Genomic DNA, 24,300 nt, shown 5'->3' with positions numbered 1-24,300 from the left:
TGAGCATTAATTGCTCAACAGTATGTGCTAATATTCCAGAACAAGGCAGACGTGCTTCACCACTACAGACTTCCCAAACTCCCTCTTATGCAGGGAGCTAGGAAACAAGTCTTGAAGACGTTGCTTCCTAATTCAACATGGAAGATCAGACTACATGGAGGTCTTGTGCTTCAATTTATTTTGGCTGAGAACAAATGTTTTGATATAAAAGTGCAGGACACTGGGCTCCACAGGCTCCCAACTGTTAATCATTTGTGTGATTTGATCATATACTGAGTGGCTTGGTCATATACAGAAAAAAAGAATTACAAATGAAGTTTTTCAGATTTTCAAGAAAGGCAGAATTTCATCCAATTTCATCCAAACTTAGAATGATTGCTGTCGTCCCCCCCCCCCCCCCCACATGCTATTTAACATATACATTACAAGAAACCACTGGGAAAAGCCATCTGGAGATTGAGCTATCATTATGTGGATGATAGGGATGTCAGTTGAAAGGCAAATAGGAATTCACCTGTGCTGGATAGGCACAGCTCGGGCATATTCCTGGATTCAATCCTGAGCCTAAAAGTCTAGGTTTTAGCTGTGACTAGTGGTTTATTTATACAGGTAAACCTTTAGTACCAGCTGGGCGTATTCCTTAAGAAATCAAATCTGCCCAGAATGGTACATGCCTCGGTTTCATCCTGGTTGGATCACTGTCTTTGAATAGCGTTCAGAAACTTCATCTAATCCAAATAACTGCAGCCAGATCACTAACTAGGGTTGCCTACAAGGAGCACATAATTCTCTTCTTGCAACAACTCCACTGGCTGCTGATTCATTTCTGAGCACAATTTAAAGTGTTGGCTTTGACCTGTAAAGTCCTATGCAGCTCAAGTCCTGGTTATTTGAAAGCCTATATTCACCCTTATGAACCATTCTTTGAAATCTGCTGGGGAGCTCTTCTTTCTGTCCCGCCAATCCTGCAAGTAGACCTGAGGCAAGGATGGACTTCTTAGTGGCTGCTCCCAGGTTCTGGAACTCTCTTCCCTGGAAGGTTAGACTGGCACACACCCTACTCGCCTTCTGTAAAAAAAAAAACCCCAAAAAACAATTGACTTCATTGCATAAAGCTACTATCCCGCTGCATACATGTTATGGCTGATCCCAGCAACATACCAAGATGATAACCCCTGCTATTTTCATTTATTTGATTCAATTACATTAATTTTATTTATTCACCTTATTTTATCCCATTTTTTTCCTGATATATAGACTTAAGGTGGCTGTTGTATATCTTCGGTGGTTGTGTGTGCTGCTTTACAGCTACATGGTCTCATGGCTGCACTTCCTATTAGGGAACTAACTCACATTTCCACTCTTTTTCTTTTAAGAAACAGCAGTTTCTGCAAAGTTTAGTTTATTTTTTTAAAAAAATCTTTAATCTTTAATCACTGGGGGAGAGAGTGAGAGATTAAGATAATCCTACCCCCCTGATGTTACTCCTGTGCTGGTATGCCATCAGAAAAGCAGATAGGGATCACTGTAGACCTGTAGCCAGGGGGAGTTGAAACAGTTTTTATTTTTATAGTAAATCATGAAGACTAGGTCCATAACACAACATAATTTAAATACAATGAATCATTCTATATTATATATATATATATATATATATATATATATTACATCAAATTTCTATTTTAGCTACAAAGTTTCAAGTATTAAAACCCCTGAAAATGACTCCTAATGGATAATTTAGAGGCTACAAAAATACCTGTTGGAAACACTTGAAAACTGTGTCAATACACTGACAGAAACCAGGCTTCATCAATAAACTTCAGTAGACACTCAAGGCTGCAAGTCCAGTCAGCCTTTCTTGCCCCATTGTGCTTCTTATGTATGTTTTCAAATGTTTAAGAGTTTAATATGATATATCCAACTTCATTTTGTACAAATAATGAAAAACATTTTTTTGCTTAAACCGTTAAAATTCATCCTGTTAAAATTAAGAGACATAAATTTTAAATGATGCTGGGGAGTCCAATTTCGATGTCTGTTTTGGTGGATTACACCATCTTCACATTGAAAATGTTGATTAAACATTTATGATGTCAAAAACTGGCCACTTTCACTATGTCAGCTATTGCACATATTGCAATGTAAATTGGTTGAAAGGTAGGCAATGATAGTGTGGATACATTATCAAAATTTGGTTTAGATAGTCCTTGCAGTTCTGGAGGAACTCTAAGTTTTGCTTCTCATAGACTTAGCCTGGGGATTCAGTTAACCAGTTAAAATTCATGAGTAAACCACTTTTTTTTAAAACCTGAAAATGGGGGGAGGGGTTGAACCCGTACTCCCCCCCTTCCTTGGCCATGGGCTTGAATCACTGCACCTGATAAATTAAAACACCATGGCTTAATAAGGGGTTATTGATGGGTTTTGCCCATCAATAACAGAGGAAGGATTATAGTGGGGAAATGATGAACCATCGATCGGTTGTGCATGGTGTCATGCAATAGATGACGGTCTTGTTTCTATGCTGTCAGAGTTCTGCCAGCTCATCTCTGTAAAGCAGCAGAGCACACAAATGTAGTTCAGGAGCAGTCTGAGGTCGACACAGTAATCAATCAGCTAAGTAAGGATGAGACAAAAGGGTAAGCCATAAGTCCAATTTTACCTTCTAGTGAAATACCACCATGGTATCTCTAGCCTGTTGTTTCAGATGCATTCCAACAGGTGGCAGAACAACATTCCATGAACTTCAGTTTCAGGGAGTAAAATTATGTTTTATAGAATGTAGTTAAGTATTCAGACTGAAAATAAGCTACATTTTATCTGCAGGTTCTCTTGTGTTTTCTAGGACAGTTAAAAGACTAAAACAATATCAGTATTTAAAAAAGAGTTACCTGACTTAAAAAATAATAATGACAGATCACTGCAAAATTCAAATAATTATCAAAGTGAATCACTTAAATTTTTCCCATGCATGAAAAGCAGAATATACTTAACCATAATGTGGTGCAAAAAGTCCAATGAAAACCACTTGAGTCTGTGAATCTAGATTTTGATGTGAAGATGAGAGAAATGCAAGAGTTTAGCTAGGGAAAATTTGAAAATTGCAATGTTATGCCGCCCTCTAGAAATTCGAGAGTTTAAATTACATTTAATTCAAAAAATTCCGGACCTCTTTCTCTGTGACCAATTTTTATACATGACTAATTATTGTAGGCAAAACAGAACTACTTATATGCACAGTCTTGACGGAGCCCTGGCACTTGAAAAGGTATACAAAAGCTGGCAGAGAAGTTTTTTTTTTTTTAAAAAAAAACATAATGGAGGGGAGCAACCTAATGAGAATGGGTAGGGGGTCAGCAGCCGTAGAATGCTGATTTCTACGAGATTTGAAACATAAAATTTGATGGGAATGAAAGGAAGTACCTTGGTTGTATATTCTTGCAGGTGGACCTTGTGGTCCCTTCCAACTCTATTTTTCTATGATCCTGGAAGAGACCTCCACAGTTGGGTAATCCTAACCCTCTCCCTCATCCTCAAGAACCACACTTGAGACAGATGATCTTAGGGCTCGTGTTGGTCCATAGGGGAAGATGTGATCATGAAGATAGGCAGGTCCTGAACCACTTAGGGCTTTGTAGGTAATCACCTGCACCTTGAATTGGGACCAGAAACTCATTGGCAGCCAGTGGAGCTGTTTGAACAGGAGGGTTGACCGCTTCCTGCAGCTTGCTCCAGTTAGTAATCTGGCTGCCAATCTTTGCACCAATTGCAATTTCCGGACCATCTTCGAGGGCACCCCCACGTAGAGTGCATTGCAATAATCCAATCTGGAGGTAACTAGAGCATGGACCACCATGGCCAAATCGGATGTCACGAGCTACAGGCACAGCTACCGCACAAGCTTTAATTGTGCAAAGGCCCTCCTGGCCACTGCTGACCCCCGAACATCAAGCGTCAGAGCGGAATCGAGAAGGACCCCCACACTGTGGACCTGTGTCCTCAGGGGGATTGTGCCCCCATTAAGCACAGGTTGCCACCCTATACTCCAATTGTCCCCACAACTGACCTGGAAGACCTCTGTCTTGTCAGGATTAAGCTCCAGCTTGTTAGCCCTCATCCAGTCCATCAAAGTGGCCAGACACTGGTCAAGGATCCGGGGAGCTTCCTTGGAATTTGGTGGAAAGGAGTAGTAGACTTGTGTGTCATCTGCGTAGAGATGGTATCAAACTCCAAAACTCCAAAAACTCTGGATGACCTCACCCAGCGGTTTTATGTAGATGTTTAAAAGCATGATACTGTTTGAGTCCACTCTCCTGAATTTTCTGTCCAGTCCTGGAATAATGGACAGACCATAGAAGCATAATTTAGGATCTCAGATTATGAGCTTCTAAATATCCTTTTAAAAGATAAATTACATTTTCACGCACCTGCTAGAAGAATACATATGGAAGGTAATGCAACGGCTTTTTTAAATTGGGTCATTTCAAAGCATATCTTAATGTAGCCCTGGTTTCTCTATACATTGTCACTATTTCCGTCCCCAACATGTGTTTTCTTTCTCTCTTGCACACACACACAGAGACTACTTTGTCTCCTGCCACCCCCATGTACATTCCCACTCACTCTGCCCTCACTCTTTCCAATCCCTTTTGGTGTTTGCTCTCTTTCTTTGTCATTCTTTTCAACACCCCCACCATTTTCTTGTTCTTCTCATTTCTGATTGTACACATATCACTTTAGTACATGTGTATCTGGATTCTACATTGCACATTATAAAACTCTGACACCATTTTAATTGTTAGGGCTCTAACATATGGAATTCTGGAATTTGTAGTTTGTTGGAGATAAGTATTCTCTGCTAGACAGCGCTAATTCACTGAACCAAATTTTTATATACCAGTAATAATAATAAAAATAAATAATAATAAACTTTATTTATACCCCGCCACCATCTCCTCGAGGGGGACTCGGGGTGGCTAACATGAGGCCAAGCCCAAAAATACAATCCAGCCAAATAAAATACAAAATGCAAACAACAAAAACAAAAATTACATCACAACAAATACATACAGTAGCGGAATAGAGTAAACAAAGCAAAATAACATGATATAAAATCGGACACAATGGGCAGGCTACATGGGCAAGGTAAAATGATAAAACCCTGGATGAAGTAGGAGTCGACAAAGTGCATTTGAGAGGAGCCCAAAAGGATGAACAGTGGAGTTAGGCTTTCAGTTTAGGACGGGGGAAAGTGCATCATAGGGGCAACATTGTAGGTGGAACAAATAGAAATGGGGTGAATGGTCACTCTCCAAAGGCACATCGGAAAAGCCAAGTTTTCAGATCATTCTTAAAGGCTGCTAGGGCAGGGGCTTGCCTGATCTCACCAGGTAGTGAATTCTAAAGTTGGGGGGGGGGAGGCCCGCGGAGAAGGCTTTCCCCCTCATTCCCACAAGTCGTGCCTGTGATAGAGAAAGGGGCGAGAGGAGGGCCTTCCCTTCTCTCTTGATACCAAATTCTAATTCCCCAATCAAGTATTACTTTGCTTCATTTTCTACAATAGCTACTTACATTGGCCCTTGTCACCTGCTGCTGATTGTATCCAAGATCTCCCTTGGATATAAAAAAATGTGAATGTTTAAATCACATCATATACAATGGTACAATAAAATGATGCCCCTTATGTAAAATGGCAAAATCAGGTTTGCTTTTGGGAGTTGTTTTTCATATATATATTCAAACAGTGGATGGTTTTATCTGTGGATACAGATTCTGTTAATATGGAAGGCCAACTGTACTATAATTTCAAAATATTTTTTAATAGCGCATGTATTTATTTTTCTCAATTGTATAGTCAGCTGTTCACTGGTTTTAACGTAAGGAGACACATTATGGATCATAAGATATACACATTATCACATTCACTAGACAAAACTGGTTTGGAATAATGTATGATACAAGAGATACCATAGGAAAAAATTGACACGGTGGCCCCTTCCACACAACTATATACAATCCACAGTGAACTGGATTATATTGTAGTGTGGACTCAGAAAACTCAGTTCAAAGCAGATATTGTGAATTATCTGCCTTGATATTATGGGTTATACGGCTGTGTGGAAGGGGCAAGAGAGGTACATCCATCCATATATAGGTTTTAGCAGCTTCCCTCTCTTTAGGCATGCTCGCCATATTTGAGCACAATTATAATCTTCTCCCTAGAAGAGAATTCATCTGTTTATAGCTAAAGAGCACAAACTGGTTGAATTTTATATCACTTCATGTTGTTATGTGTCATCAGGTTAGCTTCAACATATGGCAACCCTTTGAATGAAAGACCTTCAAGACATTTGGTCATCAACACCATCTTGACAGTCTGCCTAGAATGGACAAGAAGCTAACAGCAACTACTGGGGAATTATGGCAGCTCTGTGTGGTTCTTCTTGGAAGAAAGAAGGCAAGGAAAAAACCATCCTCTTCACAGCATAAAAATCTGCACCCATTCCTTCTGTCTAGGGACAAACTAGTTGGGAAATGCCCACTTCGTATTTCATTTCCACCAAAAAGCAGAGTTTAGAGAAGTCAATTATTTATTTATTTATTTATTTATTTGATGCACTTATTAACCGCCATTCTCAGCCCATACGGGCGACTCATGGGGGTGTACAGTACACATAAAAGACAATTACAAAAGGCCAGTATCAACAACATATAACTATACAACAATTACAGACTACACAAAAATCCGCTTCGTCTCTTAGTGGAATCATAGCCAGTCTCATATTCCTTGTGCCATTCCAGTTCTCATTACCGTATTGTTTGTTGCTTAGCACTTAATTAAATGCCCTCTCGAACAGCCAGGTCTTAAGGCTTTTTCGAAAGGACATGAGGGAGGGCGCCTGTCTGATGTCTGCAGGGAGAGTGTTCCACAGCCGGGGGGCCACCACCGAGAAGGCCCTCTCCCTCGTCCCCGCCAGCCGTGCCTGTGATGCAGGCGGGATCGAGAGAAGGGCCTCCCCAGACGATCTCAAGGTCCTCGTGGGCTCGTAGGCCAAGATGCGGTCAGAAAGGTATTTTGGGCCGGAACCGTTTAGGGCTTTGTAGGCCAAAACCAGCACCTTGAATTGGGTCCGGTAGCAAATCGGCAGCCAGTGGAGCTGGGACAACAAGGGCGTTGTGTGCTCCCTGCCACCCGCTCCAGTTAGTAACATGGCTGCCGCACGCTGAACCAGCTGGAGCTTCCGGGCCGTCTTCAAGGGCAGCCCCACGTAGAGAGTGTTGCAGTAATCCAGGCGGGATGTGACAAGAGCGTGTACCACCGTGGCCAAGTCAGACTTCCCGAGATACGGGCGCAGCTGGCGCAGGAGCCTAAGCTGTGCAAATGCTCCCCTGGTCACCGCTGAAACCTGGGGATCCAGGCTCAACGATGAGTCCAGGGTCACACCCAAGCTGCGAACCTGCGCCTTCAAGGGGAGTGCGACCCCGTCCAGCACAGGCTGTAACCCTATATCCCGTTCGGCCTTGCGACTGACCAGGAGTACCTCTGTTTTGTCTGGATTTAGTTTCAGTTTGTTCGCCCTCATCCAGACCGTTACAGCGGCCAGGCACCGGTTCAGGACCTCGACAGCCTCCTTAGTAGCAGGTGGGAAGGAGTGACAGAGTTGGACATCATCTGCGTACAGATGACACCGCACCCCGAAACTCCGGATGATCTCACCCAGCGGCTTCATGTAGATATTAAACAGTCAACCTGGATGCGTGGGGGGGGGGGGGGGAGGCACTAGAATTCCCAGAATTACATCCTCAAACACTTGTCCAGGCCTGCTATGAAATAACTTTGAGTAGAGTAACTGCTAATTTTGATCAAACCTGTCCATTAGGTATGAGCAACTGCAGTTGAGGATGAATTCAGTCTCCCATATCCCTGACATAACTTTCAGTTTTCACTTCCCGGTGATTGTAATTGTAGGAGCAATTGTAGGATTGATTATCCTAAGCATCCAAGATCCTGTCTGATCTTGGTCAATGAATACTAGCTACCGTAGGTAGAGGCGGCCCTAGGTAATTTTCAATGGTAAGCAAACAGTATTTTGCCCCCCCCCCCCCAACCAATCACTGATATATATTTTCTGTTCGTCGTGGGAGTTCTGTGTGCCATATTTGGTCAATTCCATCACTGGTGGAGTTCAGAATGCTCTTTGATTGTAGGTGAACTATACATCCCAGTAACTACAACTCGCATATATCAAGATCTATTTTCCCCCAAGAGTGCCTCAAGAGTGCCCCTGGGCAAAATCAACTATACTGCAAATGCTTACTTTGCATAATGGGTTGAGCCGCCCCTGGTGCTAGCATTGGAAAAGAACAACTATCCAACCTTTGTTTAAAAACCTGACCGTAGGCTATACAGGCAGTCACCCGAGTTACAAACATCTGACTTACAAATGACTCATAGTTAAGAATGGGAGTGAGACAATCAAAATCTACTCCTCGAAAGGGAAATTCACTCCTGAAAGAGTTATCATGGGGAAAAAGTGATTCCACTGAAGCTTTATCTCCAATCCTTGTTTCCACAACAAGCCAAATTTTTCAAATTCCAATTATCACAGGGACAAATGATGAGGTGAAATCTTCTGAACATGGGCACAGACTGTGAAAAAAATACCACGGGAGTGTTAATCCTTCCCTATGTTATATATGGCTGGAGTTACACTTAAAAATGTACCTGTTCTGACTTACATACAAATTCAACTTAAGAACAAACCTACATAACTTATCTTGTGTGTAATTTGGGACCACCTATATTTCAGAGGAAGAAATTAGGAAAACCATTTCTAAATATTCATTCCCTAAGAAAACCATATAAAATTAAAAGGTTCACTTCCACACAGCCATATAACCCAGAATATCAAGGCAGATAATACACAATATCTGCTTTGAACTAGGTTATCTGAGTTCACACTGCCATATAATCCATGTTCTATAATGCACACAGAACATAATGCTGAACTGCCAGTGTGCTGTCGCACGCTGGGCCTGTGCATCAGACTGTAGACAGGACATAAATTCTGTGTGCTCAATGGGAAGCCGGGGCTGCCTCAGATTAAAGGCCTTTGGGTTTAATCTAGAATACTTAAAGGTTCAACAAAGTTCTTTATTAATGAAAACAAACAGGTACTTTAAAGCTTTCTTAACAGTCTATTGGCTCTCTCTCAATCTTGTCCACTGGGAACAGGCACTATCTTCGTAAATTGTATATTAACTAATGGGGAAATCCTTAACTTCTAGTCTGGGCAGTCTGTCTTTGCCTCTGTTGGCGTGGAGCCCCTACATCCAGCACCAACTGCTTCTGGCTTCCGCGAGAGACCCTTACCAAGCAGAGCTTTGTAGACTTCCAGGGGGAAAAGGAGTTCAGATTTCAGTGATGGCTGACTGAAGTCCCTCCGCAAAAGAGCTTTAAGGCTGTATGATCCTCGGCCAAGCTGTGGGCTGTATAACTCCGGCCAAGCTGTAGGGCTGTATAACCCCGGCCAAACCATAGAAGACGAAGCTTTCTACAGGAGCTCTTGGTATTATGTCCTGCATGGAAAGCTTCTCTGTGTGGACTGAACTCAAAATGGCTCTTATTCCCTCTAAAACCCAAAAAGGGGGCAGTACCAGGGAACCTAACTATAATTGACAGGTGGCTTGCCTTATGATTGCAGCCAAAAGAAGCCACCTATCTGCAGAGTCCCTGAAACTTTGGACTGCAACAAACATTCAATGCAAAGCAAACAAAATTGGAGCTCCTGGTACAGCTGTACCTGCACAGCCAGTATGGCAATTGTGTATCTCACCCTGAAGGGGACTCAGAGCAGCCTTACAGATAGTAATGCAAGAATTGTATTACTCTGCTAGTTAGGAGCAGTCAGAGGGAATCACTCATCCAATCTTTTAAATTTTTACTTTGTAAAATATAGTGTTGACTATACCATAAAAAGCCAGGGTACATTCAGTCTAAGACAGGAAAACCCCACACATACCCCAATCTCTAGATTAAAATCACTTAGTTCCTCGCTTATAGCTCTTCTATCAATATATCACTGATAGAAGAGATATTTAGAAAAATGTTCTTTGTAAAACTTGGGCTGTGCTGTTGTACTGTACTACTTCCCTTCCATTATTCATTTGAGTTATACTGCTTACATAGACCTATATGTTCCTTACTTTTTAACCACAAGATCTGAAATCACATCTCTATTCACATGTGTAACAGCTTCCAAACTCAGAGTACTAATCTCATCTTTTTGCTTCCTCAGGAATAGGCCAGATATTATCAGAATACAAATTGAACTGAGGTGGCAGTTTCTAATTGTACTGAGAGATGGGGTGGGGACATGGAAGGATTCCTAAAACATAAAATAGATGCAATGCTGGCATTCTTTTGCAATTTCCTGCTCCTCTGTTATTGGTTGTATCTACATCAACTGAAAGACTTCAGAGCACTTTGCTCCAGACCTGCCCCGTATCTGATCTGCTGTCCAAATTGCCAGACAAGCAGTCTAGTACTGTCGAAAGCTTTCATGGCTGGAATCACTGGGTTGTTGTAGGTTTTTTGGGTTGTATGGTCATGTTCTAGAAGCATTCTTTCCTGATGTTTCACCTGCATCTGTGGCAGGCATCCTCAGAAGTTGTGAGGTTCTCACAACCTCTGAGGATGCCTGCCACAGATGCAGGTGAAACGCCAGGAGAGAATGCTTCTAGAACGTGGCCATACAGCCCAAAAAAACCTACAACAACCCAGTCTAGTACTGGTGTACTGTCCTCCTGGGGTGGCCACTGCTGTCTCACCAGCCAAAGATAACTCCCTGGAAGAGCCTTACTAGTGATGTTGCTTCTGGTGAGGCCACAGAAGGGTGTCCAGCCATGGTGACCACTAGAAGAAACATCACCAGCAAGGGAGCTGCTTTTGGTTAGCGACGCAATAGAAGGTCCTTTTAACATGTGGACTCTGGATTGCTCCAGGTCCAGCCCAATCCAGCTGTTCACATATAAAAACACAGGAGTTGTTGTGAAATTTCCTGGAAGCTCTGGAGTAACTTGATGTTCTTCTTGTGCCAGATTAATGGGTGGAAGTAGTACTTTTGCTGCAGACTGGCATGTTGGCAGGTTCCAAATAAGTTTGTTTTATTTGGCCCATGTCACCACATCTATGACCACAGCCATTTTTAAAATGCAGGATTGTGCTAATAACAGCCATACATCAGCCCCAATAAGAACTAACAAATTAAAATCAACTGCTATAAATTAATGATTTAGTGTAATTGTATTATTGATAGTTATGTTGATTTTGTTGTGATATTGCCTATTGTAAACTGTTTTTTATATGTTGTACACCGCCGTGAGTCGCCCTAGGGCTGAGAACGGCGGTCAACAAATGCAGCAAATAAATAAATAAATAAATAAACTTCAATCAGAAAGGAGCAACGTAATGAAATTTATTTTAACTTGAGTGATTATATTAGAGTTTCAGAATTAAATTAATTCCACAATCAAGTTACTAATTAAGTCAATTATTAATGAGAAGCAGTGCTAAAGATCTAACAAATGTCAGGTCATTCATCTTCTTCTATGCCCCCAACCTAGTGGAATTTTCCCAGAACTACGCGTTTTGCGCCTTGGTAGAATTTCACAGTCTGGGAATTGCAATGTTTTTATTCAGTGATCTAACTCACTGATTTTAATTCATGATTACAGTGTGATAGTTCCGTTAGTCCCAAGATTAAAATATTTTGAACCAATAGGTAGTAAGAGCAACCTGAAGGAGGGTGGTCTTCTTTGCATCCAGATTGTCTTCCTGGGTAATGCATCAGACTCTATATAGGAGTGCTTCATCTCTCTTTGGAAACTGGATTTTGAAAAGAAAATTTAAAACCTTGGGTATTTTGCTTCAATTCATGTCAAAATCAGCAAGCTTTTAAAAAGCGGGAATAAAGAAATATGGTGATTTTTAAAATAGTGCCAGAAGTGACTTGAGAAACTGCAAGTCGCTTCTGGTGTGAGAGAATAGACTGTCTGCAGGGACATTGCCCAGGGGACACCCAGATGTTTTACCATCCTGTGGGAGACATCTCTCATGTCCCTGCATGGAAAGCTGGAGCTAACAGATGGGAGCTCACCCCATCTCGTGGATTCGAGCCACCGACCTTCAGGTCAGCAGTTCAGTTGGCACAAGTGTTTAACCCATTGCACCACTGTGGCTATATGGTCATAATGCAAAGAGATGGGGAAATCAAGAAAAGGGGGTTGGTAGTATGAGTAAAAATAGGGTTTTCAAGAATTCATGCAACTGTTTCTAAAACTTGAAGCATGAGCAAGTGCAAGAAGGGAAATTAAAATAATGGGTGGTATTTTTTATCTTGCTTCTGATAAAGCTTTTTATTACAGGCATGTAATATGAACTTAAATATCAATTTAGTAGTTACATTTTTTCTCTGTTAATGTAAAAAAACAGTTTAATTGGAATTATCAAGTAACTAAAGACAGCTCTGACCTAGCCACTCTCCTTATATCCACATTGTAATCCTTCAATGCATTGATTTCTATCAAGCCACTAAATTACCCTGTCTCAATATCTCTCTCATTGTTCCTGTGTAATTCAATTCTAAATACTTTCTAATACATTTGAGGGCCATGCAACATTGATACAGGTAGTCCCACGTTATTTTCTTTAAAACACAGCCATTTTCCCATTAAGATTAAGACGCATGGTATTGGAAAATAGTTGTTTTAATCTCCTTCCCATGAAACTGCCATTGAGGGAAAGGGGGGAAATCTGTTGCATCAAGTGCAATAGGGGTGAGTATTCCTGTATGCTCCTACTAGCCAGTTAGCAAGGCTATGCAATAGAAAGTTAGCTAGTCTTTGAAATCTCAATTCGATTTTAGTAATTTAGGTATTTACTACTGTCCTTTAGCTGTGCAGTTTTCACATAAAACAAGAAAAAAAATCTGCCAAATAGCAGTATATGTGGGATTTTCTTACAAGGATACTTTGTAATTACAAAAAAGGAATTGTCTAGAGACCATACTCTTATTTACATTTGGAAATTCTTAAAATAACTGTAAAAATCACCAGATCAAACCAAAACTAACAGAATAATGGCTGATCGATGGCAAATCAGTGGCTGAATTGAGATTCAAACCAAAATATTTCCAGCACATTCTCCTAAATAATGTAGTATTTGTTTAGATCAGATTTGCAAACTTAACAATTCTGAAGTTTGCGTGGTCCTATTCAGCACATGTACATAGTACTTGCCATACTAGTTAGAGCATCTGTCAGTTATAGTTCAAAAAAGCAATTTTTCCAAGCTTTGGTTCATATCCCTGCTGCACAGCATGACCTACACTAGAGGCACAAGTACTCTAACACTGGTAGGACACCAGCTGCTACATTTACTCCTTTTGAAGTGAGGATTATGCTGTTCAGAGGGGAAGTCTGCAGTTAACCTACGGGGGGGTTTTCCTCTGAAGCATGCTTCTACATTTTTTTTGTCCTCGAGTGCCGCGATTTTCTTCAGAATGCTACAAGAACCCCATGCCATTGAAAACCACAGGAAATCATTGGGTGAATAAAAATTTTAAGCCACATCCTGCACTGGGTCTTAGGTGCTGTGTTAGGTGTTAAGTTAAACCCAGCCTGCTTGGTGCATAGAAGCTGCAGGGCATTCCAAAGGGTATGTCAAAAGCTGCAACCTGTTATACATGAGTAGGTGTTGAAAAGGGGAGAGAATCATTTCCAGTGCAAGCATAGAAGAAAGATAAAACAAAGCAACAAAGGCATGGATTTTTTTTCAGGCAGTGTTATCAGATAGATTAAGGAAGCATAAAGCTACCAATGGTTGTTAGGTATAATGGCTATATATGGATTCTTGTATCAGATGCAGTATTTCCCTGAATACCAGTCACTTGCATACATGAATAGGAAGATGGTTTTGCAAAGGTAGAAGGAAAAGAACACCACATTACAGATAGATGAGTTTGAAAACATGAAAGCATGGCCCTGAATGAGCAAGACCTACATAGGGCTAGAGAAGACTAGGGCTCATGATGAGCTACTCTTTGTTGTCATAAGTTAACTCTAGAGCTAGCATGGTCTTGTGGTTTGAGAATTGGACTGCAGCCTTGGAGATCAGGAATCCATTCCTCCACTCAGCCATGGAAACTCACTGGGTGACCTGGGGTGAATCACATACTCTCAGTCCCAAAAAAACCCCCTGTAATGGTTTTACCTTAGGTAAACATAAATGTTTTTCCATGACATTGTTCATCTTGATTTCTAAGCCAAAGAGCTGGCGTTGTCCGTAGACACCTCCAAGGTCATGTGGCCGGCACGACTGCATGGAGCACTGTTACCTTCCCACCGAAGCGGTATTTACTCACATTTGCATGTTTTCGAACTGCTAGGTTAGCAGAAGCTGGGGCTGACAGTGGGAGCTCATGCAATTCCCCAGATTCGAACCTGCAACCTTTCGGTCAACAAGTTCAGCAGCTCAGTGCTTTAACCCACTGCACAACCGAGGGCTCCTTAGATTCTCCTTCACCCTAGATTCTCCTTAAGTATGAAAGATTTGAAGGAACATAATAACAGCACGATAAGCCGAAGTTGCCTTGATGGCAAAAAAGAAAAAATCAACATGTATGTTCCTATGTGAATGTACATTCCTCCATGACAAAGTTCTAACTCTTCTTAGACAATTGTTGATATTCATTCCAATGTAGTTTCCCAGTTGAGTTTTGGGAGTGAAATTGCATTGTGATTGCCCTCATGGAGGATCTGCTGTGGCTGAGAGAGAAGGGGCCTAAAGGTGTATTGATCCTCTTGCAAGTTCTGGACATTTTTAATATCATCAACCATGGTAACTTTCCAGGCTGCCTTGTCAGAACATGGTTGGTGAGCTGCTGGATGGCAGTTGGTAAAATTCTCTCTGAAAAGAAAAACAACCACTTTTGGCTAATAGGGTGCTCAAGACGCCATCTTTTTTTTCTCTGTACTTTTCAACATGTGGATAAAACAATCAGGAAATTTAGATTGGAACATGATTAATACAGGACACTTGGCAATATTTCTCTCTCCTGGCTAATTTTGGGGAAGAAATAGAAACTGAACAGTTGGAAAGAGTTTTGATAAAGGAGAGTGTGTTTAACCCAGTGAAAACATTTACAACTTCTGCCAGTTTTGAGTATCATTACCTGCTTTGAGTCTCTTTTAAGAGAGAAAAAATAGGATGATCAGGATGATGATGATGAAGATGATGATGATGATGACTGCAAAAGTGAGACCTTTTATGAGTTTATCACATAAAGCAGACAAATCACACTGCAAGATAATAGTGGGATCACCTAGAGTTGTCTCCTTCTTTTGGGTGGAGACCCTTTTACAAAAGGAAATCATCAATTGATTATTTCTGCTTTCCAAAGAAACATTTTCCAGGCTGTTTCCTATTAGGAGAGCAGCAGGAGAATAGCGATGTCATATGATAAATTCCAAAGGCCACTGTCTTGCTGTAATTGCTATTTGTCAGCCTCATGTGATAAACTCCGTATATAGGAGGTAACACTCCCAAAGCACACCATTTGAGATTATTTCTGGTCCCAGCATTACCCTCTAAAAATATTCAGGTAGAATTGGCACCTGGGACCTGAAGCCTTAACCTGATTTTGCTTCCATCGATCATGTACTCATTACATCTGACTGAAATGATCTTTACATAAGGGTCTCTTTAGACATTGTAGGTGGCATAGTGGGTTAAACCGCTGAACTGCGGAACTTGCTGATCAAAAGGTCGCAGGTTCGACTCCAGGGAGCGGCGTGACCTCCCGTTGTTAGCCCCAGCTTCTGCCAACCTAGCAGTTCGAAACATGGAAATATGAGTAGATCAATAGGTACTGCTCCAGTGGGAAGGTAACAGTGCTCCATGCAGTCATGCCAGCCACATGGCCTTGGAGGTGTCTACAGACAACACTGGCTCTTCAGCTTAGAAATGGAGATGAGCACCAACCCCCAGAGTCGGACACAACTGGACTTAATGTCAGGAAAAATCTTTACCTTTACCTAGACATTGTAGAAACTTCAGTTTATTTGTAATGCAACTATAATGCTACAATTATAGTATAATGAGCAGAATACTATATCCATCCTATGCAAATGATTATAATTCATTTCTGACTTCATTTTACATTATCTTCTATTCAGGAACTATTTGTACCCAAAGGTTTCAGGTGGCAGGTTTAATGGCAAGGTCTTTCCTGTGGGAGATCTGAAAGCCCTTCTCTTCCTATTTTGTATTAGGCAAGTTTTGAAAATGTTTTTGTTTTAGAAAATGTTTTAGGACTAATGGTTGATCATTTCTGCTGAATTATATGCTGAAATCATTGTGTTGTTGTTGTTCATTCGTTCAGTCGTCTCCGACTCTTCGTGACCTCATGGACCAGCCCACGCCACAGCTCCCTGTCAGCCGTTACCACCCCCAGCTCCCTCAAGGTCAGTCCAGTCACTTCAAGGATGCCATCCATCCATCTTGCCCTTGGTCGGCCCCTCTTCCTTTTGCCTTCCACTTTCCCCAGCATAATTGTCTTCTCTAGGCTTTCCTGTCTCCTCATGATGTGACCAAAGTACTTCAACTTTGTCTCTAGTATCTTTCCCTCCAGTGAGCAGTCGGGCTTTATTTCCTGGAGGATGGACTGGTTGGATCTTCTCGCAGTCCAAGGCACTCTCAGAACTTTCCTCCAACACCACAGCTCAAAAGCATCGATCTTCCTTCGCTCAGCCTTCCCTAAGGTCCAGCTCTCACATCCGTAGGTTACTACAGGGAATACCATGGCTTGGACAAGGCGGATCTTTGTTGCCAGTCTGATGTCTCTACTCTTTACTATTTTATCGAGATTGGACATTGCTCTCCTCCCAAGAAGTAAGCGTCTTCTGATTTCCTGGCCACAGTCTGCATCTGCAGTAATCTTTGCACCTAGAAATACAAAGTCTGTCACGGCCTCCACGGTTTCTCCCTCTATTTTCCAGTTGTCAATCATTCTTGTTGCCATAATCTTGGTTTTTTTGACGTTTAGCTGCAACCCGGCTTTTGCGCTTTCTTCTTTCACCTTGATTAGAAGGCTCCTCAGCTCCTCCTCGCTTTCAGCCATCAGAGTGGTGTCATCTGCATATCTGAGGTTGTTAATGTTTCTTCCAGCAATTTTCACCCCAGCTTTGCATTCATCCAGCCCCGCACATCGCATGATGTGTTCTGCATACAAGTTAAAAAGGTTGGGTGAGAGGATGCAGCCTTGCCGTACGCCTTTCCCAATCTGGAACCAGTCTGTTGTTCCGTGGTCAGTTCTTACTGTTGCTACTTGGTCCTTGTACAGATTCCTCAGGAGAGAGACAAGGTGGCTTGGGATGCCCATCCCACTAAGAACTTGCCACAATTTATTATGATCCACACAGTCAAAGGCTTTAGAGTAGTCAATGAAGCAGAAGTAGATGTTTTTCTGAAACTCCCTGCCTTTCTCCATTATCCAGCGGATATTGGCAATTTGGTCTCTCGTTCCTCTGCCTTTTCTAAACCCAGCTTGAACATCTGGCAACTCTCGCTCCATGTATTGCTGGAGTCTTCCTTGCAGGATCTTGAGCATTACCTTACTGGCATGAGAAATAAGGGCCACTGTACGGAAGTTTGAGCAGTCTTTTGCATTTCCCTTTTTTGGTATGGGGATATAAGTTGATTTTTTCCAGTCTGATGGCCATTCTTGTGTTTTCCATATTTGCTGGCAAATGGCATGCATCACCTTGACAGCATCATCTTTTAAGATTTTAAACAGTTCAGCTGGGATCCCGTCGTCTCCTGCTGCCTTGTTGGTAGCAGTGCTTCTTAAGGCCCATTCAACCTCACTCCTCAGGATGTCTGGTTCTAACTCATTCACCACACCGTCAAAACTATCCTCAATATTATTATCCTTCCTATACAGATCTTCTGTATAGTCTCGCCACCTTCTCTTGATCTCTTCAGCTTCTGTTAGGTCCCTGCCATCTTTGTTTCTTATCATACCAATTTTTGCCTGAAATTTACCTCCAATGTTTCTAATTTTCTGGAAGAGGTCTCTTGTCCTTCCTATTCTGTTGTCTTCTTCCACTTCCATGCATTGCTTATTTAAAAATAGTTCCTTATCTCTTCTGGCTAACCTCTGGAATTGCGCATTTAACTGGGCATATCTCCCCTTATCCCTGTTTCCTTTTGCTTTCCTCCTTTCTTGGGCTACTTCCAGTGTCTCAGCAGACAACCATTTTGCCTTCTTGGTTTTCTTTTTCTTTGGGACGTACTTTGTTGCTGCCTCCTGAACAATGTCTCGGACTTCTGTCCATAGTTCTTCTGGGACTCTGTTTACTAAATCTAGTCCTTCAAATCTGTTCTTCACTTCCACTGTATATTCGCTAGGAATGTTAGTGAGATCATATCTAACTGGTCTGTGTATTTTCCCTGATCTCTTTAGTTTTATTCTAAACTAGCTTGGGGACCCGGCGTTGCCCGGGTTATTAGAGAAAGTGGGTAATAGCGGTTCTGTATGCCAAGTTTGGTCTTTATTGGTCTTTGGGTAACGGCTGCATTATTTTAAGGAAGTGAGTGAAGGTACTTGAAGTCCCATCATCCATGGGCCATCCTCCTACAAACAGCAGCAGGATATAGAGTGGGTCATGGGGGCTCTGTGTGCCAAGTTTGGTCTTTATCAGTCATTAGATGAGGGTGGCAGTGGTGTCAGTAAGTGAGTGAAGGTAGTGCAAGTCCCATCATCCAAAGTCCATCCCCTTTAAAACTGCAGCAGGATGTAGAGTGGATCATGGGGGCTCTGTGTGCCAAGTGTGGTCTTGATTGGTCATTAGAAGAGGGTTGCAGCAATCTTTGGAAGGGAGTGGAGGTACTTGAAGTCCCATCATCCATGGTCTGTCCTCCTCCAAACTGCAGCAGGATGTAGAGTGGGTCATTGGAGCTCCATGTGCCAAGTGTAGTCTTGATTAGTCATTGGCGAGGGTCTCAGTGGTCTCAGGGAGTGAGCAAAGGTACTGCAAGTCCCATCATCCATCTCCAAAGTTTGTAAAGTGGGTAATGAGAGGTCTATGTGCGAAGTTTGGTCTTGATCCGTCATTGGATGAGGTTTGCAGAGGTCTCAGAATGTGAGTGAAGGTACTGGAAGTTCCATCATCCATGGCCCACCCTTCTCCAAAACTGCAGCAGGATGTAGAGTGGGTCATGGGAGCTCTGTGTGCCAACTTTGGTCTTGATTGGTCATTAGATGAGTTTTGCAGCAGTCTTGGGTAGTGGAGGTACTTGAAGTCCCATCATCCATGGTCTGTCGTCCTCCAAACTGCTCCAGGATGTAGAGTGGGTCATGGGGACTCTGTGTGCCAAGTTTGGTCTTGATCAGTCATTCGCAAGGGTCTCAGTAGTCTCAGGAAGTGAGTGAAGTGACTGCAAGTCCCATCATCCGTTGTCAAATTCTTCCAAACCGCACCAGGATGTAGAGTGGGTCATGCTGGGTCTCTGTGTAAATTGTGGTCCTGATCCATCATTGTTGGCAGTTATAATGGTTTTAGGAAGGGAGTGCAGGTATTGCAAGTCCCATCGTCCATGGTGCATCCTCTTCCAAGCCGCACCAGGATGTAGAGTGGGTCATGGAGACTCAGTGTGCCAAGTTTTGTCTTTATCGGTAATTGGATGAGGGTTGCAGTGGTCTCAAGAATTGAGCAAAGGTACTGCAAGTCCCATAATCCAGGGTCCATCCCCGACCAAACCACACCAGGACGTAAAGTGGGTCATGAGAGGTCTATGTGCCAAGTTTGGTCCTCACCAGTCATTGGATGAGGTTAACAGCGGTCTCAGAATGTGAGTGATGGTACTGCAAGTCCCATCATCCATGGTACATAGTCCTCCAAACTGCAGTAGGATGTAGAGTGGGTGATGGGGGCTCTGTGTGCCTATTTCGGTCTGTATTGGGAGTGTTCTGACCCAGCCCCCGGCCTTTCCTTTCCTCTCTTTCTCATCTCGGAATCTTGCATTTGAGGCTGGCCAATCAGAGACCATATGCAAATTTCCTTCTGTCATGCCCCGTTTCTGCCATGAACCCTCTTCTCCACCAGGGGCTCCTATTGAAGCTGGCCAATCAGAGACCATATGCAAATAGCACCACAGCGGCAGCCAATCAGAACGCTGCCACATATTCCTTCCGCCCTTCCTCTGTCCGATACAAACACTCTTCTTTATTATATATACAGATTGGGCAATAAGAAGTTCGTGATCTGAGCTACAGTCAGCCCCAGGTCTTGTTTTCACCGACTGGATGGATGTCCGCCACCTTTGGCTGCAAAGGATGTAGTCAATCTGATTTCGGTGTTGACCGTCTGGAGAGGTCCATGTGTAAAGCCGTCTTTTAGGTTGTTGGAAGAGAGTGTTTGTTATACACAGCGAGTTTTCCTGGCAAAATTCTATCAGCCTGCGTCCTGCTTCATTTTGTTCTCCCAGACCATGCTTGCCTGTGATCCCTGTTGTCATTTGACTTCCCACCTTGGCATTCCAGTCTCCTGTAGTGAAAATAATGTCTCTTTTTGGTGTATTATCCAGTAGTTCCTGCAGATCCTCATAGAACTGATCTACTTCTGCTTCTTCAGCAGCTGTGGTTGGGGCATATATTTGGATCACTGTAATGTTGAAAGGCTTTCCTTGCACTCGAATTGAGATCATTCTGTCATTTTTTGGGTTGTATCCAAGCACTGCTTTAGCGAATTTCTTATTAATTATGAAGGCTACTCCATTTCTTCGATGTTCCTCTTGTCCGCAGTAGTAGATCTGGTGGTCATCTGATGTGAAGTGGCCCATTCCAGTCCATTTCAGTTCGCTGACCCCCAGAATGTCTATCTTTAGTCTTGACATCTCATCAATAACAACACCCAATTTGCCCTGGCTCATAGATCTTACATTCCAGGTTCCTATGGTGTGTTGATCTTTAGAGCATCGGATTCGTCGTTCACCTCCAGTACCGTCGGCCGCTAGCCTTCCTTTCGGCTTTGAGCTAGCTGCGTCATCACATCTGGGGCTAGTTGAACTTATCCACTGCTCCTCCCCAGTAGCATTTTGGCCATCTTCCGACCTGGGAGTCCCATCTTCCAATGGCATACCGACATATCTCTGGTTGTACTGGTCCATTTAGTTTTCTTGGCAAGGATACTGGAGTGGTTTGCCATTGCCTTCCCCAGGGATCACGCTTGGTCTGACCTCTCTGCCACAACCGTCCCGTCTTGGGTGTCCCTTCACGGTTTCGCTCATGACATCATTGAGGTGCTCAAGCTCCAGCGCCCCGACAAGGCGGTGATCCTTTGTATTTCATTGTATTTCATTTCATTGTATTTCATTGTAAATTATTGTATTTAATTTTAATTAATTAATATTGAACTGAATTGATTTAATTAAACTAATTCTTAACTTTGTGAAACTCTAGGATCAATTACAATGCCAGTCTTTACAAAAAATTAAAAGCACATATAATCCTAACAAAGTTGACACTTTTCTATCTCAGCTTAAAATTTCAAAAACAAGGAAATTCGGACAGCTTTGGGGAATCAGAGTCATCCAATGTCGCATATCAGGAAAAAAGACCATCTTGTGAAAAGGTTCCCTTCCTTCAATGGTAAGGCATATGGTTCTAATTATAAAAGGAAAAATACACTTATTCATTCTTCAGAATCATATCATAAAACATTTGGTGATGATCGGAAAGATTGGTTCCCAGGGAGTTGTGTAAGAAAAACCAAATGCCCCTGGATTTTCTAATCTTGTGACACGGTTACAATGACTGCCAGTGTACACTGTTAGGTGTGTGTATGTGTGCGCTTTTCCTTTCTCAAATGTACTCTTCTGTTCTGTTCACTCTGTACTTTCCAGCTTTGTCATGGCTGCACACTTCCTGTTTGACATTCAGTCAGCTGAAGCTGTTGAATTGACTGGCTTTGCTGAAGCAGACTTTCATCGAGATATTTTTTTCACATTCTCTAAGAAAAATACAAAACCAGTGGCTGTCTGCCAGAACTTCTCTTGGGGGAGGGCTTTGATTTTTCCCTTCCTTCCTGCCTTGCCCATTCATAAATTCACCCTGAAAGTACTTCGGCAAAAAGCTGAAATACATTTCCCTGTAATAAGAACAAAACACAAAGTGCTTGGATACCAGGAACTTTGAGTACAAACCACTTTAATGAATCAATGTTTTGCCCTGTTGCAGTCATTATTTTTCTAGAAAGCTAGTCCCTGTCAAGTATGTGTTGTGTGTGTGCATTCAAGTTGCTTGTCAAATGTGGATTTGCCAGTTCCTTCTGAAATATACCGTACAACCTGGCATTCATTGGTTGTCTGTCATCCAGAGCTGGCATTGCTTAGCTTCCAAGATCCAATGGAATCTGGTTCCTTTAGGGCAGGGGTCCTCAAACTTTTTAAACAGAGAGCCAGTTCATGGTTACTTAGACTGTTGGGGGGCCAGACTATAGTTTGAAAAAAACATGAACAAATTCTTATACACACTGCACATATCTTATTTGAAGTGCCAAAAAAAACCCATGAAAGAACAATAAAATATTAATATTAATATTAATAATAATATTATTATTATTATTAATAATAATAATAATAATAATAATTTGATATGAAATCCAGCATATATATCTTGTTTGCTGTGTCATACTGTGTTTTGGGTCAGTAAAATAATAATAATAATAATAATAATAACAACAACAACAACAACAGCAATATATTTGTATTCCTCCCTATCTCCCCTAGGGGACTCATTTAAAATGAAGTACAATCTTAACCAATATAAATTTACCAGTATGTCAATAGGAAGTGTGGGTTTGCTTTTGACTGATGAGATAGTCAAGTTAATTAGGATTGTGCTGTTGTGTGCCTTCAAGTCATTTCAGACTTCAGGCGACCCTTAGTCTAAAGTGTAGGATGGGGAGCAGGTAAATGACCTTGGAGGGCCACATCCAGCCCACAGACCTTAGTTTGGGAGTGCTTGCTTTAGGGCATTTAGGACCTTCTTTATTGCCATGCAGCAGAGGGTGAAAAATGGATGCTAATAGAGGCTTTTCTTTAGCCCACATTAAAGTCTCTGTGTACCTGCTTTTCTTCCTGAATTTGTAATGGAAATGCCTAAATTAGTGGTTCTCAACCTGTGGGTCTCCAGATATTTTGGCCTGCAACTCCCATAAATCCTAACAGCTGGTAAACTGACTGGGATTTCTGGGAGTTGTAGGCCAAAACACCTGGGGACCTGCAGGTTGAGGACCACTGGCCTAAATGTATTAATCCTTCACCCTCTGGCTGAGAGTTTTCACAAGGTTGTGTCTTTAGGTTAGAAGCTATGGTGCTAACCCATGCTCCCATTTGAAAATACTTGTTTTAAAAGTGTTTTAGTGAATTAAACACCCCTTTTCTTCATAAAAAAAAACTGTGTTCTTGCACACATCTTCACTGCTAAAGGGGACCATTGCAAACAAGCAACGTACCTACTGTACCTACCTACGTGAGAGAATCAATCCCATTGAATTCGGTCAGTGTTGAATTCAGTGACTAGGCAAGCTCAGAATTGTGGTTTAAAGCAGCCTTCTTTGTTTTCATGGTGTATCTCCTTTCCATGATTGGTTTGAGCATTTGGCTAAGTTCAGGCTAAGCCATGGAAGCTCATTGGGCAACCTCGGGCTACTCACACACCTTTAATCTCACAAAATCCTGTGCTAGGGCCACGATAAACCAAAAACAATTTGAAGGTACACAACAATAACAAGCAGTGGGGTGCCTCAGGGTTCTATCCTTGGCACTATGAGTCCAGTTTAACTGCCATGGTCCCATCCTATGGAAGCCTGCTCTTTGCTCTTTACCAAGGGGTATTTAGAATTGTGTGAAAAGGAAATTACTTAATACAACACTATACTACCAGTCAAATGAATACTGAGAGTACTTGTGTGATCTTTTCAATGAGTTCCAAAACCCACCCACAGAGATTCAGTGCTCCTTTATTCAGAAAGACTTAGTCAACTATAATCCCCTTTTGCTCACCTTGCATTTGTATTGCTTTTGTCTGCCAGGACTGTGGATTTTATTTTGCAGAAGTGGTGAAATGGTGTTGGGTGATACTTGTTCCCACCTTCCGATGGTCATCACACTACATTCCTGGACTTAGCCAGTGCAGTCAGTCTGGGTGTTTCTGTGGCACCATCCTCTGTGTTCCC

General features: G+C 42.1%; 1 long non-coding RNA gene across 1 annotated transcript; it reads right to left on the bottom strand.

The window, feature by feature from the left end:
• Nucleotides 1–408: 408 nt before the first annotated feature.
• Nucleotides 409–24,300, bottom strand: LOC137095892 (uncharacterized). Its single transcript, XR_010909040.1, has 3 exons — nt 24,128–24,300; nt 4,067–4,332; nt 409–1,068 (listed from the first exon to the last, which is right to left on the bottom strand). It is a non-coding gene; the product is annotated as an uncharacterized lncRNA (long non-coding RNA).

Source organism: Anolis sagrei, chromosome 1, assembly GCF_037176765.1.
Source record: "Anolis sagrei isolate rAnoSag1 chromosome 1, rAnoSag1.mat, whole genome shotgun sequence".
Taxonomy (NCBI): Eukaryota; Metazoa; Chordata; class Lepidosauria; order Squamata; family Dactyloidae; genus Anolis; species Anolis sagrei.
Note: the sequence above shows the minus strand (reverse complement) of the source record. Positions and strands in the feature narration are given on the sequence as shown.